Below are 17,110 nucleotides of genomic sequence, written 5' to 3' on the forward strand. Positions count from 1 at the left end.
TACCAAGTTTCTTGTGGCTTGAAACGGAACATATTTCCAACATCCGTAGCTTGTCTTGCATATGGAGTTTTTTTTCGCTGTGCTATACAGGCGCGATTATATCTCCAGGTGCAGGAAAGGTACAACTATGACGTACGTCGCGAAGAAAATGTGATATGAGGTTCATACTTGACAATACATCATACTCACAATCAATTGCGCCTATTGGGAACAGTATTGGACCTAACTATCCTTACAAATAGCGAACATTTTGCACTGTCCTGTGTGGCATCTGCCGTTCAGATGTGATATTGCTTGATTGCGGTGACACTCCAACTGAAGTAAAATGTGCCACTTGGTACCATGCAGGGGAACTACGCTGTGATTTTAATTATACATTATTTTATGTAAAAGTGTAAGAAGTCTAAAAATACACAAAGCAAATGTAAATAACTTGGCGCCCTCGGCTGTAGAGCAACCTGTAGCTCTTGAATGGTTTGTCCCACTTCTGCTTTGTGTCTGGACCGGGCATACTCATGGCTTGGCTACACTACCATATACCGCCGGCTTGATTTATAGCCTTGCCGACGTTTAATGCGAAAGCAGTACATGGCCCATCAAGCGAAAAAGTCGGAATGTGTGTGCGATGTCTGTAGCAGCGAAACGGCTCCTAAACCTACCGTCGGCTGCCACGCGCAGCCCATACCCGGAAATGTGTATCGGCCAACGTTTACCCCCGGGAATTCCAATACTCGGATACTGTTACGCACACACATAGCACCACATACCCGCAGTTGTATAATGGCCAAGGCTTACCAAGGGGCTCATATGGTCCATTATATAACCTGCTGAGCGATAAGGCGGTATTTTTTTTGTCTGTAGCAGCACAACTGCTCCTAAACCTCTCTTTGGATGCGAAGTGTTCCGAAACGTGGGCTTCGCATTTATAAAACTTGAAAGAGCGCAGTCAACGCCTGAGTATGCACATTGCCTCAGACGTGTTCTATGAGCGTGCTTCACATTCTTACAGGCAACTCCTGTGCATGCGCGTTGGGTGTGGCGTGTTTCATATCCTGTGCTTCGCTTTAATAAAACACAGTGGCACGCGTGCTGTAAGGCGAGCCTTAGGCAAGCATGCCAGGAACGTGGAGAGTGCCGGGGTGCCTGCGTGCGGCCTCCGTTCGGTGTTGGGCATCAGCGGAATGTCAACAAGCAGAAGTCGCGCTAACCTCAGCCCGTGGGGCAACATGGATATTGTGAGGCAAGTTAAAAAAGAACATAAAATATTAAATGCCTCCGCCTGTGCCACTAGGTATAACAGGCTTAACCCAATATTAATATAAAAGAATTGGCCGAGGGGCAAAAGATGTTTTTAACCACCGAAGTGGAAATAAATAAAAGGGGGAAAAGCTACCCAGCGACATCACAGCCAGGAGAGCGGGCCCGGGGAGATTCCCCTGATCTCCCCTGGGAAGGTAGCGGAAGGGGTTGGGATGAAGGAGAAGGGAATTTGGAGTATAGGAATGGGTTATGGAAGTTTGGGTGGGAATGGGGACAGCGAGATTTTAGATCTAATCCTTTGAGGTCTGATTCCTATAAAAGGCCTGATTGCTCAGGATGGGAATCAGACTGCCAATTGGAATTTGGCGGACCCCACAATAGGTTCCGGACTAGCTGAGCCCCGACCAGCGAAGCCAGGGAGAACCCTCGCAGGAGTGGCGACACTATCCTCCAGACCCGTTTCGCTACTAAGCCGCTCGACGAACACCCGCCAGATCCCCCGAGTACTAGAGAATACGTTCGGCAGACCTCAGGTACTAGTCCTCGCCTGTTCTCAGTTTCGGGAACCGGTAGTCTTGTCCGATAGAATGGTACGCGCTACCTTTTAGACTGTCGATTACTATGTACACCTGGATACTATCTCCAAAGGAAGAGCCTTCGGGATTTAGCGAGGTAACTCAGGTTTTGACGAACGTCTTATGTTTTCTCGGTGCCAACTGCTAGCCCACCAGAGAGCCTCCCTCTCCCCATACGGGCAGCAGTAATCAGGTATAACTAAGAAGAGAGGAACCGGCGCCCCACTTCCAATACTAACCCCCGAATTCATAGATGTATCTTCTTCTCAACTTAAACCGAGCTTAACTTGCCGCCGTCTAAGTCGGCTTCCCTCAATTCATAGACCCAACCCGCTCTTCGATCGCACTTCAACCGTACTTCGACTGATCTTGGTCGGCCGAAATTCAAGTCTGCTTCGTAGCTACCTTGAAGGCTTGAAGTCAACTTCGTCGCTTCGTTATTCCAACATGGCGCCTCGGCAGCGGTAGCGGCGCGACGTTGCGCGATGGATCGCCGGCTTCGAGGCAGTCTGTCGTGCCATTGATGTTGTGTTTGGTGACGCGTATACGACGAAAAGCCGAACTTGAAGGCAACTTCGTCGCTTCGTTATTCCAACATGGCGGCTCGGCACTGGTAGCGGCAGCGGCAGCGGCGCGACGTTGCGCGATGGATCGCCGGCTTCGGGGCAGTGTGTCGTGCCACTGATGTTGTGTTTGGTGACGCGTATACGACGAAAAGCCGAAAATACCGCTGCAATCGTTCAGCGGCCACCAAAGCCGGTGTACGATGATCGCCGGGGACTGCCACTGCCTACACTGCAGCAACTGATGCTGACCCTCCGTTTTCGCCAGTTTTTACGGCGCAGGCTCCTTTCAAGCAGCTACGGGGAGACTGGTGAAACCTACTGTGTGCCACACCGTAAAGAGGGTGACGGAGCTGATCGGAAAAAAGCCACTGTTTGAGCGGCTGGTGCACTTCCCGGTCGCGTCGAGGTAGTGCTGCAAATAGTATTATTGCCATTCACGGCCCTCTGATGACTGATATCAGCCAACTTGCTTTTGCGCTTCGGTATCCCTTGAACTTGTCACCGAGTATACCTTGTCGCATCCCTCCCGAAAGTGGCTTCACGTGGTTAGTTTGAACATTTCCTGGTGTTGTTTTTTCTCTTTGTTGCAACATTGTGTGATTGTTAACAGTGTTTTTGGTCTACACAGTAAATCCAGCGAAAAGGGAATGTTGTGCAGGTTATAGTGCGCAAGTTTCTCCTTGAGAGGGACCATGTATACAGCATACATCTTTGTTTTGCATTAAAGGACTGGCCTTCAGTTACACCCAGTTCTTCTGGCCCCAAAAGTGGTCTCACATGCACAAAGAGTTATTGCAGCTCCAATTTTTTTTACTCTACAGTGTAATCAGTAAGGTCATTTGTGAGGTAACCAAACAGCGTAGTTGGCGTGTTAACTGCATGCTAGCATTCAGGCAGCACAATCCAATGGAACCTAGGGCCCAATACAATTACACAGTCATGTTTATTGAAAATGGCTTTTGTCGACCGTGTGCTACAGCACTAGTCCAGTCCCAGTGACGACACGGGCAGTGCGAGTTGCTGGCTATAGTCTCCACTCCGTCATCTGGGGACGCCAACCCACACTTACCAGTTACGACGTGCTCGCTGAGATAAACGGGTGGTAATTTCTTGAACAATTATAACGAATAGCCTGATGTTACACACAGTTATGTGGAGACCGCACTGAAGTGCTACTTTTTAAGCAAGCCGAAAAGAAATTGTGGGGAATGCTTCGGTGTCACTCTTTTTTTTTCTTTTGCCGCCTGGATAGCTGTCACGTAAAGACTGGGGAACGCTTCATCTTCGGGCTAGAACAGCAGTGATTGTTCTTGGCTTGCTGAACTAAAGAGGCCACCCACATTTACTTGATTTTAATCGGCTTAAATAAATGTTTTTGCAACAACCGGGTTGGCTGGCCGCAAACTCCATCACTGATATCGTGTGATTTTCACATGTTCCTCAAACCGTTATTTTCTTGTGAATTGCATTATCCTGCTATAGCCTTCTTGTGGGGTTTGTTAGCTTGATGCATGATACAAGTGGATATTGATGACTGAACTTGGGCAGCGACTCCTACGTAGATTCAATACTGTGAGCTGGGGAGGCACATATTCACAAAACGCTGATGTTGCTCAAGCAGCAAACATCACTGCAACGCACCTACATGAACATCCACGTTTCAATTCGAATCAAGCAAGTAGTTCCCTGTCCGCTAAGTATTTCTGTATTTTATTCTAAATTGCTCGCCATTCTTGTTGCCCTTAGTGCAAAAAAGCTGCTACTAGAGTGTGCAAAAAAAAATACCAGACCAGTAACAAAATGCCTGTACGAAGGCATTTGGTTTTGTTCAAGTACTCCTAAAAGCTCTAATAGCCACATTTGTCAAATAAAGGCAGCAGACTGAAATCACAGAGCTTACACATACTTTTATTATTTCTGTTGCAAAGCCTCGGCCATAAAAATTTAAAAAACACTGGCAAAACAAGAGATCCAAACCTTTCAAAGACAAACACGTTTTGGTTTGCCTATGGACAACAAAACTCTAGAAAATCCAAAATGTCGTTTATTTTGGTTTTTAAAAGTTCTTCGGCTGGTGTCCAACACAGTCCAACAAGAAGCACCACTCCAGAAAGGACAAGGCCCTGACAACATCCTCCTGCTCACAATACGATAGAATTCTCTCTCCCTTCATCCCGACTACACGGGCTCCTGTCGAATTCTCACTCCAAAGCCTGGGCGAGCAAAGTTCTCTCACGCTTAATTTTATACTCAGGAGCTCTAACTCAAGCTCTTTTTGCTGGTTTATCAGCTGGTCCTCTAGCTGTATTTTCTCAGGTGCACCTCCTTATCAGCAGAAGGTGCAGGTTGTGCTCCTCCTGCAGGAGCTCCACCCTCGTGTTATCGTCAGCCCAGAGCTTTCACTCGAGGAGAGCCATATGACCGTTTGGATGCCCTGCGGCCTCCGTAGCGGGCGCTGCTGCATCACTGCCGCTGCAACTGCCGGCTGCGGAAGCTATAGCTGCCGCCACCAGACTTGGCTCCCAAAGAGACTCTCGTGGTAGACTGTCGTCTTGCGCTGTCACAGCCCATGTTTCCCCTGGAGATGAGTCTGGCTTGGATGAGTCATCTGAAATGAACAAGCAAACTATATCTGTTGAATGTGAAATCTTATGCGATATGTGAGTGCACGGAAGGGTAGGTGGAGGTGATCTTCCTTTCAAGGCAAAGGTGACGCCACTGCCTATTCCACGATACACAAATTGGCTGCCTTACTCTTTACACAGCCATTTGAGTATGTACGGGGAATTAAAGGGGCCATGTGAGTTACCACTCCGTTTTTTCAGCACATGGCCTGGGGCAAAACTTAGAGTTAGCTTAGAGCATGCCATGTGACAGGTAAATGTGATGGCATGCAAGTAAAAAAGGTGCGCACTGTAGCTGCGGAGAACTATGTTTGTGGGGTAGCCGCGGCGTGACGTGTCGCCAGCCTGCTTGTCCAAGTAATTCGCACCAAAAGACAAAAAAATTAAAGTAAAGCAGTGTTTGGGTTTTCAACACTGCGTCCTTGTGTGTGTGCAACGTCTATTAGAGAGCAGTATGCCACACGTGAGGCTGGTGTGCAGGACACGTCACTCCATCGTTACACCGAAGTGCAACTGAGGTGATTACGAGACGCACCGTAGTGGATAGCTAAGAATTTAGACCACCTGGGGGTCCTCAAAGGGGCCATTAAGACAAAATACACCTTTCTTTTATGTTTATGTATTCACTTGTAACTTCTACTGTTTACCCAACACTTGCTACTGCTATAAAAAGCACGTGCACTAAATGTAAATGCAGAGATCTTGTTCTACAAGCTTTGTACTTTGCATCGGATTTTGTCGGCCTCAGCGAATTGCAGCGAGCTGCCAATAATACGTCGTCAGTTCAGTGCGGAAAAGTAGCTAGGGTATTGCAAACCCATTATCTGTTTTCCTCATTATTTCATTTATTTGAGTCAAGTCTGTGTTAAAATATGTGCAGTGTTATTCTAACGAGGCAATCTTTCCAGTCAACCAAACTTTAATTTTGTCTTCACGGCCCCTTTAACATGAGCTGACCTTTCATTTTTCAGCCTCAACCAGAAAACAGGCTGCAGCAGCCTGCATTAAACCTGCATGCTAAAAAATGCGGATGGCCACTGCTTTTTCTTTCTTCTGCGGCAAAATGGATTCACACGTGATTAGGCCCCTGTTTAGAAACCAAAGCTAATTAATTCAACCACGAGCCCTCACTGCACTGCAGCTCAGAGATGTTGGACAGTTTTTTTCCCTAAAGATGGAAAATTTGTACCCACCTGTGGCATAAACACGGTGTCCCTGGTGCTGTCCACCATTGCCTGCACCAACTGTAGGACCAGTCGACTCTGCACAGGCAGCAGGTGGCGCGTTCCGACCAAGTAATTCTTGTTTTCAGGCCGTATGCCAACCATCTCCATGGTCGGCGACATGGGTCGAGGTAGTGGTCCTCCCCCTAGAAAGCAATGCGTAACACAACGTCAGTAAAAAAAAAAAAAAAAGGCTGGAGTGAATGTGAGCACTGAAATGGCTCTAACAGCAGCATTCCAGTGAAAATAGTCACACGCACAGACACATATACCTGTGCTTCTGTGGTCACATTTTGACTTCTCTTTCAAACTATAGTAGACAGTAGTTGAAATGCGATAATGAAAGCTTCACTTAAAGGCTGCTGTGCTATAGCTAGGGCAGGCCTCCACGTACTGCAGTATGCTGGGGTTTCACAGTACTGCCGATAAGCTCTCAGTACCTGGATGTGGACAGATTATTTGTCAGGGTTCAGAAGCTGAATCTGGCTGGCACACATTTCCTTTGTGCACATGATGCACACTACAGGTTCGGTTACTAAATTTTGTATATCCTTGTTGAGGGGAGGTTTTTTATTTTGAAAGGCTTGAGATTCAAAATTCGGCTACGTTGAAACGGATTATTATTATATCCAAGAACGAAACAGGGATGACATAACATCCGCGGCCCTTAAGAACCGGCAAAGTTCTTTTAACACAGGAAAAAAATCACAGCAGGACGCGTGAAAGAAGCAGCTTTCGAACGTAAGGCGCGACGGCAGTAACATCTATCGGTAGCGCAATGCTAGGGTCTTTCAACGAAATTGCGAACGTGTTACTTACCGGCCTTCAATTCCTCTCGCTTTCCGCGGAACCATTCCTCGTTCCACTTCTGCTTCATGTTGTTCCAGCATTGTTCAGTCCTGCCGCGTCGCGTTTTGTGACACCAAAGACGGAGTTAAAATTCCGTAGCAACATCTCGCCACTGGGAAGCTTTCGCTGCAACGGAAGATACGTCGTCCTTGCGCTATAATTTGCTTCGCCGCGTCTTTAAAACCAACACAAGAAGAGTCTTTTCACCTTCTGTGAACCTTGGTGCAACTTTTCTGCGCATTTCTTGGATCCTTTTGCTGCGCACGCACAAAAATACGAAGAAACGAACATGAAACCAACGAAACGCTGTCGAGAACGCCGATGCGGCTCGGTTGCGAGCGCCCGGGTTGCCAGATCACATTCACTAATGTCTGAAACACGCCTTATGCTTTGACCGTAGATGATTGGGGATTGCTATTTGCTTAAACAGACCATTTTTAACAATTACTATGGGTGGTTTTTAGTTAAAGGGACTGTTTTATGACCTTGATTTGCATCTTAAACGAAATAATTCCCGGTTACTCTCGATCCCAGCCGCGTCCGTAGCCGCCCCGCTCAAGTCGCCCCCTGACTTGATGAAGCAAGCTCGCTCCAACGTCTATGAAACGCGAAGGTCGTCTTAGACCCGTTCAAGCCGCCTGCTGTCTTGGAGCGGACTTCATGAAGTACGCTCGCTGCTTAAGTTTAAGATAGGTCTATGAATTCGGGGGTTTAAGAACGAGAATTTTCGCCAAGGAGCGTACTAATCCCCTCTTTCGTCGGTCCCAGCTAGTGCGCGCCTACTAGACTGTTCGCTACTAAAGGCCAGAGAAATTGGCCACCATAAGCACCTACTGAAGGCCCTGAATCCTGTTGTCCAGGAACCTTCGTGTAGGCAGCGAGCAGTCGTGCCCGCGTGGGGTGACTGCGGCGTTCCCATAATATAGGAACTTTTTCACCGCTTTTATGCCAAGTTCCCAGAGCCAACCTCGGTAGCCACCCAGGCTGTCCGGGCCTGCCTCCGCGTCCAGCATCGGCTCTGGGACTGGAACTGGCCCATACAGTTCCAGGGAGTCACTGCCACTCACTTGGGGTTTTGCATCCCCGGGTGAGACCTGGCTCCCACCCACCGCTGCCGTTAGCAACCGACCAAAGCTAGGCAGCCGAAACCGCCTTTGCCCAGTCAGCTGCCAGGGGGGACCACGAGCAGGTGGCAGTCCCTACTGAGTCAGGCCACTCGGCGGGACGCTGTATACCGTACCATGAGCACCAAAATTGTTGGCGGCCGCAACCTGAGGCGGCCGTCCACGCCAGAACAGATATCCCGCAGTAAAACTGGGAAACGTTACTCGCAGCGCAAAACTAAAGGAGTGCGAACCTAAAGCGGCGTTCTATTGGACATTAATGCTTTCACATCCACAACTCTTAAGAAACGCTTAGGTGCGGTCTAAGTTCTTTTTGTACGTTTTTCCCCCAGAGGTACGACATATTCCACCTAACGAGCCGCAAAGGTCTCCTCTGCACCAGTTCTGAAGATTTGTTATTTCACAAGGTGTAACAGCTGATCCACAGAACATTTTACAGCCATTGAGGAGGCTGGTAGATGTCGTACATAGCGCTGATCACCATTAGACGGCCATCAAATTTTCCATCACGTGAGTTCACGTATAAGTCACGTGGACATGCTAAAATTGTAGTCTCCCCAGTTCACAAAACCACACTAGCTGCACTCGCCGTATTGACCTTTTTCCGTCATAATGCTCAGAATTGGACATAGAAATTCAAGACTATGAATCAACGGAACAGACTACTATCGAACAACCAGCTGAAACGAAGTAACGGCTGTGAAGAGAAACAAGTGCGAATGAGCAATGACAATCGGGTTCGTTCACCCCTGCAGTAATTTGTGCAACGAGCGAAACAGTCCCAATTGATCTAGCATGGACTCCAAAGGCACTGCCCGACAACTGTTACGAGTGACCATAAACAGGAACGGTAGGCACTCTATAGAAAGAAAAGGATTATAACCTTTTTGCAGGCGTGCTACTTACCAAATTATGTAGCGGTTGCATGTATGCATGACCTGTGCAGACATTTCGCCCGGACTCCAGATCAGAATATTGGTAATTTGCGATGTAATGTACTGACCCCACCCCCAAGACAAGAACGCCATAAAGTCATTTGATTCAAAGTAATAATTTAGTGGTAATTCGGCTTTTTAACCTCCAAAAGAATCGCGCTTTGCCTCCCTCCTCCTTTGTAAGGGATGTGGGGCAAATCAGCAAAACGTGCAGAGAAGGGAAAAATACTTTAGAGCTGTTAAGGCGCTACCTACAGAGAGAAAGTCGGAAAGGATCACAACGTTAGAAATCTGTGTTTCAGTTCTTGAAGAGAATAACCTATCACGAGTGTTGCCACCGGAAAATCAGATGTATAATACGGCCACGTAATAATAAAGGATCATTCGAAGGACTTAGAGAAGATTCCGCTCAGCCTTCTCATCAGTTTTCGAAGCATAGGTGCCGATTATGATATATGAATCAAGGGTTGGTAATGATCTTAACGCTAATTATTGAGAAATCAGGTCGGTGCCAGCTGGCAATTTAGGGGAAAGATGTTATCAAAACTTACTTCCAAAGGAGAGAGGTTATTAGGGGAAGACAGGACCGAGAAAAGGCCTTTATGAAGTGAGCAAAGCCGTGTCTGTGCGCAATTAAATTGGGTGGGATGAATCTGGGGTCACGTAATTCCTTCAAGATGTCAGCTTTGAGAAGAAAAATGATATGATCGTCTTGCGGCTAAGACTGAAAAAATTAAAGAAAATCAAACGTCTTCTTAAGAGAAAAATGGTTAAAACGCGAAGGCTTCCCCTACGCAAACTCAGTCAGAGTCCAAAATTCAAGCTCCTTCGACCGTGTCGGAGTGGCGCATCGATAAAGAAAAAAAAGCGTCGGAATGGCGCAATGCGTAGACCTCGGCTTCATAAGGCCATGGACCCAGTTTCGATTCCGACGACGGGATGCGTTTTTTTTTTCCTTTGGGGCGCTTGATGTGCCTTTGACTGATTGTAGGGTTTTAACGCGCCGACGCAGCGCAGCCGATGAGGCGCGCCGTAGTGGAGGGCTCCGGATTAATTTTGACCACCTGGGGATCTTTAACGTGCGCCGAAATCTCGTACACACGGGCGTTTTTGCTTTGATGTGCCTTTGTGGAAATCATCATGTGCATCTTCACAGCGCAAAAATAACGGGACAAATACAGGATGGAATCACAGGACAAGCGCTGAACCACAACTAAATGTTTATTGAAGAAACACAAAGATAAAGCCAGCGATTGAAGAAAGACAACGGTAAAAAACATGAAAAAAAAACCCGATAAAAGCATTTGTCCAGGAGCACGTTCTCAGGCATCACTTGTATCAAGATACGCCTGTCCTGCGTCGAGAAGCGACACGAGCCAGGCACGAGCCAGGCATTTTTCGAATTATATAGGCTTCCACATCCTTCCTCGCCTTTTGGTCAACGCCTGTCCTGCGTCGAGAAGCGACACGAGCCAGGCACGAGCCAGGCATTTTTCGAAATATATAGGCTTCCACATCCTTCCTCGCCTTTTGGTCAACGCCTGTCCTGCGTCCAGAAGCGACACGAGCCAGGCACGAGCCAGGCATTTTTCGAAATATATAGGCTTCCACATCCTTCCTCGCCTTTTGGTCAGCATCATGTGCATTCCCATTGGATGAAGGATGGCTTTCCTGAAGTGAGTTTTTGCGTACGCTCGCAATCAGTGAGTCGAGTCCTTTGCTACAAACACTCACTCACTAAAACGGTGTGACAGTGAAAAATATCATGCCTCAAAGTATTAGACAAGGTTAATTAGCAACATAGTTTGGTGATCCTAAACGTAACCGCAGAGCCATTCGCTACACAGCGAAGAGCGGATGTAGTGTCGGGAAACCAGAAAGGGTACGCCACTTTACTCAAACACTGGCCGCCCATCCATAACAGCGGAAAACCATTAGCAGTGTGTCTGCGATCATCCAGAATGTGTAGTTGCATAGCCTGCATAGCACGCCAGTAGCTCTACCGTGTTTACAGCGACGTTTGCATATAAGGAGGCCATGTGTGTTGGATGAGAAGAAGTACGTCCGGATATTTAAGTTCTGTAAGCTGTAGGCTGGGTGCTGTCGCTGTTATAAACCTAAGGATGTGGGGTCACTCACGTGAAACAGCAAGCTTCCCAACATTGGGTGGGAGATGGGACGGTGTGCCCTGATCATTCGGGACTACGAGATACATTTGTTACGCCCAAAAAACTTGTGAATGCTTCTATCCGATGGGGAAACGAATCAATGCCATCGGCATTACCTCAACATAACACACCATTCTAACTGGAAAAGGACTGCGAAGTAAGTTAAAGAGAATGCAAAAAAGAATGATCCCTGAGGAACGCTATGGAGCTGCTGACACTGAGGTCACCACGACAAGCCATTTTTGACTATCTTACAGTTGAAAACACACCAACCTGCAGGATCGAATGTTCCTTGGTATTTTTCTAGGCCCCAAAACTAACATCAAGGTACAGTGCTTTAGGTTGTAGTAAGGATTTGCCATGTCAAAAGTAACAAGGCGTCCATGCGTTCGAGGCCACTAGTTACACTGTTCTCGATACCAAAATCAGCTTTCGAAATAGAATTCTCAAGCCTCAACATAATTTTTGTACTGCCTAAAATAATGCTTCTATTAAGAAAGCGCTTGAAGCAACCGTTCAGTAAAATCTAACTCAGCTTAACCTAGATGCTCGTTAAAGAGTTTCAAAGTTTCAAAATTTATTTCAAAAATGAAATGATGCACGATTACGTAGTAGGTTACATGAGGAGGTCCCAAGGTGAGGAACCGCCGGCGGGACCTCCTACAGTTAGAGAAATGGGCCTAATACTATCTGATATAATACCTTAACTTTGGTATTTCAAGAATGATACGATATTTCAGTAAACGCAATTATAAACGAAAACTTCCCTGCACCCTTAGCCCGTTTTTCTATTCTGCTTCGGAGCACTAAGCAAGCATCCAATGACAACTTCAACTTGCTAATCTGTCATAACGTCTATGGCGAAAGGCTTACTCAATTCTACGGTGCCAAAGTGTGGCACGATATACCACTTCAAGTGAAAACTGCGAGGAACTTCAAATTGTCTAGCAAGATGTTTCACTTGGCTAAACAGAACGTATTTTAATTATGGGATTGTTATTCTCGTGGATCTTTATACTCCTTTGTGGGCTTCAGTTCTATTTCCTTTGGTCCTTTTAGATGCGACGCATCTCTTGCTCTGAGGCATGTCCCTCCTGCGTCGGCGTAGTCCGGCGTCCGCACGCCAGCTGCGCATGCGCGACTCTCCTCCCGTCTTCTCTCCGACAGCTGTGCGCGCAACTCTCTCACTCCGTCTCATTACCGTAAACAACAGCTGTGTGTGCGCGCGTCGCTCGCTTCGCTCCACTCCCGTCGCGCAAGTGTGCGCATGCGCGACTCTCCTCCGTTGTCTCCTCTCCCTGAGGCGCTGTGAATACAAAGCGGGTATCGCGCTGCGGCGGTTCAGTCAGCGCTCGCTCTCGTTCGACTTCACGTCACTTTGCTTGACGACTGCGTGCTTGACTTGATTCTTCCGTTGAAGACGTGATGGAAGCGACGGTTTCTTCAGCGAGTGGTGTGACACAATCCAATACCAGCGTCACTCCAAACGAACCCCCCGATGCGTCGCATCACAACAGGGTTCCCTCGCGGGAAGATGGGCGTAATTTTTTCTGTTCGTTTTCTTTGTTTTCGACCCTTGCTGGATACCTGTGACTCATTTGTTTGAGTAGTTTTGTATTGGACCAGAAACTAACCTCCTGGCTATCGGCGCAAATAATGTGTAAACATTTTTTCTGACTTGTGATAATCAAGCTCTTCATCGATTGATTGATTGATTGATTGATTGATTGATTGATTGATTGATTGACTGATTGACTGACTGACTGATTGATTGATTGATTGATTGATTGATTGATTGATTGATTGATTGATTGATTGATCCTATCAAGCTTTCACTTGGAGTTCACTAGCTATTTTGAGGGACGTGTTTGCAATGTTAAGCACGTAATCAAGAGACGCATCACCTAATAATTTTAACATTGACACCGTTACACCATTTGACACAGGGGAAGCAACAGCCTGCAGGGAAACAACGTAAGCTAATTCTCACATTGTAAGAAGAGTGAATTTCGTATTTGAAAGCTAGTAAACAAAAGCAGCAGTAAAACAGAGGAAAAGCGGGGTTCCAGTCCCTGCGTAATTCGGTCGAAAGCTATACAGTAACATCAAATGTTGACTGAACAAACAAATTACCATTACACTGATCCCATCCACCTTTCGAAAAGCAAAAAGGTGTATAAGGAGTGCGCGTTCCTTTTTTGTTTTGACAGTGCGACAAAGTAACGGCTTTTTTTCTCCACTTTTCTTTAGATACTATCCGGTTGAGTATTACGGCCAGGATGTCGAACCAGAACTGGAACCTAACCGAAAACCGGAACCGAACCCGAATTTTTGCCCGGAACCGGAACTCAACCGGAACAGTATTCTTTCCGCCATTTTGGAACTGAACCCCAACCGGAACGAATCGAAGGAACCATTCCGAACCGGTTCCGGGGCCTCAAAAATATGATTGCTAGTTTTCCGTTTGGTACCCTACCTTTGCCACTCGCCAGACAGAACCATGAAATATTTTGCATAGTCTGCAGTTCCCAAGGCCCATCATGTTCTCTTCATACTATTGCCCTCAATTTAATGTAAAGTTGTCCGTATATACTATCGGTTTGCGTTAGGTACTGCCCATCTTTCCCAATTCTATTTTACATTTAGCATAACCTAAGTTACAACGCATATTCCGAGGCAACATATCATGGAATATTCTTCATGGTTTCTATCTGCATGGTATTTAAAATCGTGTAAAGTTTTTAATGTGTTGTTAATTCGCATGCATCCCTGTCCGCTTGTGAAGGCCTTCAGGGACACCACCAACAATAAATCCATATATTCCACTTATTTTAGTTTGAATGGGCAATTATATACAAACAGCACTGAGACACAAACACTCGTATTTCTCCAAATTAACGACACTTCTTCTTGTATACAGCGCCGTTGTGTCATTTGGTTACTGCTCTAAGAGAACATGAGATATAAAAAATGGGGGATCCTAATTTCCACTTTAAAGTATATTTGATAGCATTTTCATGTTATCTTGAATCTGCTCAACCTTAAACTTTAAAGGCGGATGGATTAAAGTCGATTAATGCAGGTTAGCGGGTAGACTGGGGTAGATTAGTAGGCGAGTGAATGAGCTAATGTGAATTAGTTGGACTGGTGTGTTGATTAATTTGGATTTTGGATTACAGTAATTAGCGAGTCAGTTAAGGCAGATTAGACGCTGGGAACACACATGATATCATTGGGGTCCTTGGCATTTGGAAATTTTGCAGCATTCTCCTTCACGACCAATCACGAAATTTTGTCAAGCACAAAGTAACCGCAAAGTTATGTGACGACCACCTGAACGCTGTAAAAAATCTTTCGTTATACCTGTATTGCGCTGTTATGTTGTTCCTATATTAAAATTAACATATCGCACTAAAGTTAATAACTAATTGCCTAATGCATGTTTTATTTTCATCAAAGGGTTTTCAAAACGTGTATATATATGACGTGAGACAGTTGGAAAGAAACTAAACTGAAAGAAAAAAGGGAGGAACGATCAACTGGTTTGATGCAAGAGACGCCCGATAGCATTCTTCAATACCTTCTCTTTCTTTGTGCTACCGTTCTGCAGCCTCCCACAGGTGTAGCATCTCAACCCCCGAACACAGCCTCCTTCAAGCTGAGGAAGCGGCGCCAAAACTCTCATAACAAACTCTTAGCAGGCGTGGCCCAACTTTGCCAACGATAGATTGCATCTTACAGCACTTCCAATGATCAATAGGAGACCACCAACGAGACAGTCACGATTGTATGGGCACCAGCTCATACTGGCATTTCCGGCAAACAAGATCACCAAAATCGTCGCTCGAGATTTGACCGGCTTAGCCAGCGCTGATGAAGCCCGGTCCGAGTGCATGCATCCTGCAGTCACAGGCCAGGAAGTTACTCAGAACTATAGCCTCTTCAGTAGAACGTATTCCTCCCAGTACAAATCGCTACCAATTAACCAGGAAAAATTACTCCGCGCCCTGCGGGCATACACCTTCCCACACACCACCAGACTCCACCTCTTTGACTGGACACAACTCTCCATTTCTTCGCTTCTGTGGAGAGCGTGGGAACCTCATACACATAGTAGGCGGCTGCGACAAGTATACCGTAGGTCCACCCAACCTCCATGTTTCCATATAGATTTGGGAGACAGCCATGGCCAGCTCCGGCCTTCAAGATCAGTTGCTCTTGATAGAAACGGCTGTCGATTCGGCCCCCTCAAATGAGGACGCCTCTGTGAAGCTTTGCCTCGATTTAATTAATTTTCATTTCCTCTCTCTCTCTCTACAAGTGATCATTACGGCTGCTTGTGACTTCACTTGGCTATCATCTGTCCTAGAGCCCAATCGCTGTCATCAGTCACTGAAGGGCCATTAGCAAGTTCCTATCTCCGGTGGTTCCCTATCCAATGCGGTCCTATACACGCCGTCCAATGAGCCTTTATAGCCGTTCTTTTTTTCCAAAAACTCTGTTAGGAGATAAAAGATGAGCAGAAAGAAATTGCTCTGAATGCCACCTGCCACGCTTGGCAGTCGGAAATTAATGCCGACGCCGGACTGTTTTCTACTTCTAGCACTGTTAATCATTTCGTGTTAAAGCTAAACCGCCGTTGAAACTTGGGGTAGATGAAAATCTTAGCAGACCAACCGATTTATTTACAATGCATATTTTTTGCCGCATTGTGCAAAAATAGAGGTGCGTGTGTGCGTGCGTCGTGCGTGTGTGCGTGAATAACATTTGATCGATCCAAAAAAAGATGGCGGGCGCGTACGATCTCCTCCCGCCAAGAGACCACCCGTTTGCCAGTAAACTACTTGCCCGCCTGCCCGCCTGCCTGCCTGCCTGCCAGGCAGAACATTCTGGTGAGGATGCATGATTTGGGGACGAGGGGCGGCCCGTCACGAGCTGCATGGGGGGGGACGAGAGACGCAAAATGCCCCACTACGGCGACACTCAAGAGTACCAAAAACGATTGTGGACGGACGGGTCGTCTGCTTAGTCGGTCGAGGCAAAAGGCAGCCTGCAGGGAGGCTGCCCATTGCCAGAAGATTCTGGTTAGGATGCACCGATGGGGGAGGTGCTGGAGGCACCGGGGCGCTGCCCGCTGGCCAGGAGGGTACATGTTCGCCTTCGAGAAGACTGTGGCGAGGACGCATTATTTGGATACGATGTGCGGCCAGTCACCGGTCGGCGAAGGGAGTGGATCACAGGGCGGCACAGCGGTGGCTATGAAGAGCCATGCGTTAGAGCTCAAACATTAAGCGCCCGCTCCTGTGGTTTCGCGTAGTTTCTCAGCGTCGACCTCGTTGTAACCGACAGAACGAAGACGCCACCGAAGATAGAGCGAGCAGGAAAGCGGAGGACGAAAGTATGGCGAAAGTGGGAGGGGAGGGCGAACTTTCCAGACCGCGCCAGACATGCTCCACGGCAGCAACGCCTTACGAGATAACGACAGGGTATACCGCATGCCGTCGTGTATTTGTTGAGGACGCGATCACTTCCTAAGACACAGCAGCTATGCGCCGTCGCCGAGAAGACTAGAGTTCGCGCTGCTCTCAAATTTCGCATTAGCGACTACCGTAATCGTCTGCCATATTTTTTGTTTCCTCAAGAAAACAACTGTGGTGTATAAAATTGCAGTGGTATAAGCCAAGTATAAAATAAAATTAAATCATGAAAATGAGCGAACTAAAATTAATAAAGGTAAACTTGCGGCCATAAAGAGTAATGCTTTCACATTCATACAAATAGGCAGC

The 17,110-nt window shown here is 46.9% G+C and overlaps 1 long non-coding RNA gene across 1 annotated transcript; it reads right to left on the reverse strand.

The window, feature by feature from the left end:
• Positions 1-4,612: 4,612 nt before the first annotated feature.
• LOC144145736 (uncharacterized) lies at positions 4,613-7,793 on the reverse strand. The gene is made up of 4 exons (XR_013317579.1): positions 7,305-7,793; positions 7,068-7,223; positions 6,219-6,394; positions 4,613-5,009 (listed from the first exon to the last, which is right to left on the reverse strand). It is a non-coding gene; the product is annotated as an uncharacterized LOC144145736 (long non-coding RNA).
• Between the last annotated feature and the right edge of the window lie 9,317 nt (positions 7,794-17,110).

This window comes from Haemaphysalis longicornis, unplaced genomic scaffold (genome assembly GCF_048455015.1).
Source record: "Haemaphysalis longicornis isolate Haplotype H1 unplaced genomic scaffold, Haemaphysalis longicornis Haplotype H1 scaffold_1, whole genome shotgun sequence".
Classification (NCBI taxonomy): Eukaryota; Metazoa; Arthropoda; class Arachnida; order Ixodida; family Ixodidae; genus Haemaphysalis; species Haemaphysalis longicornis.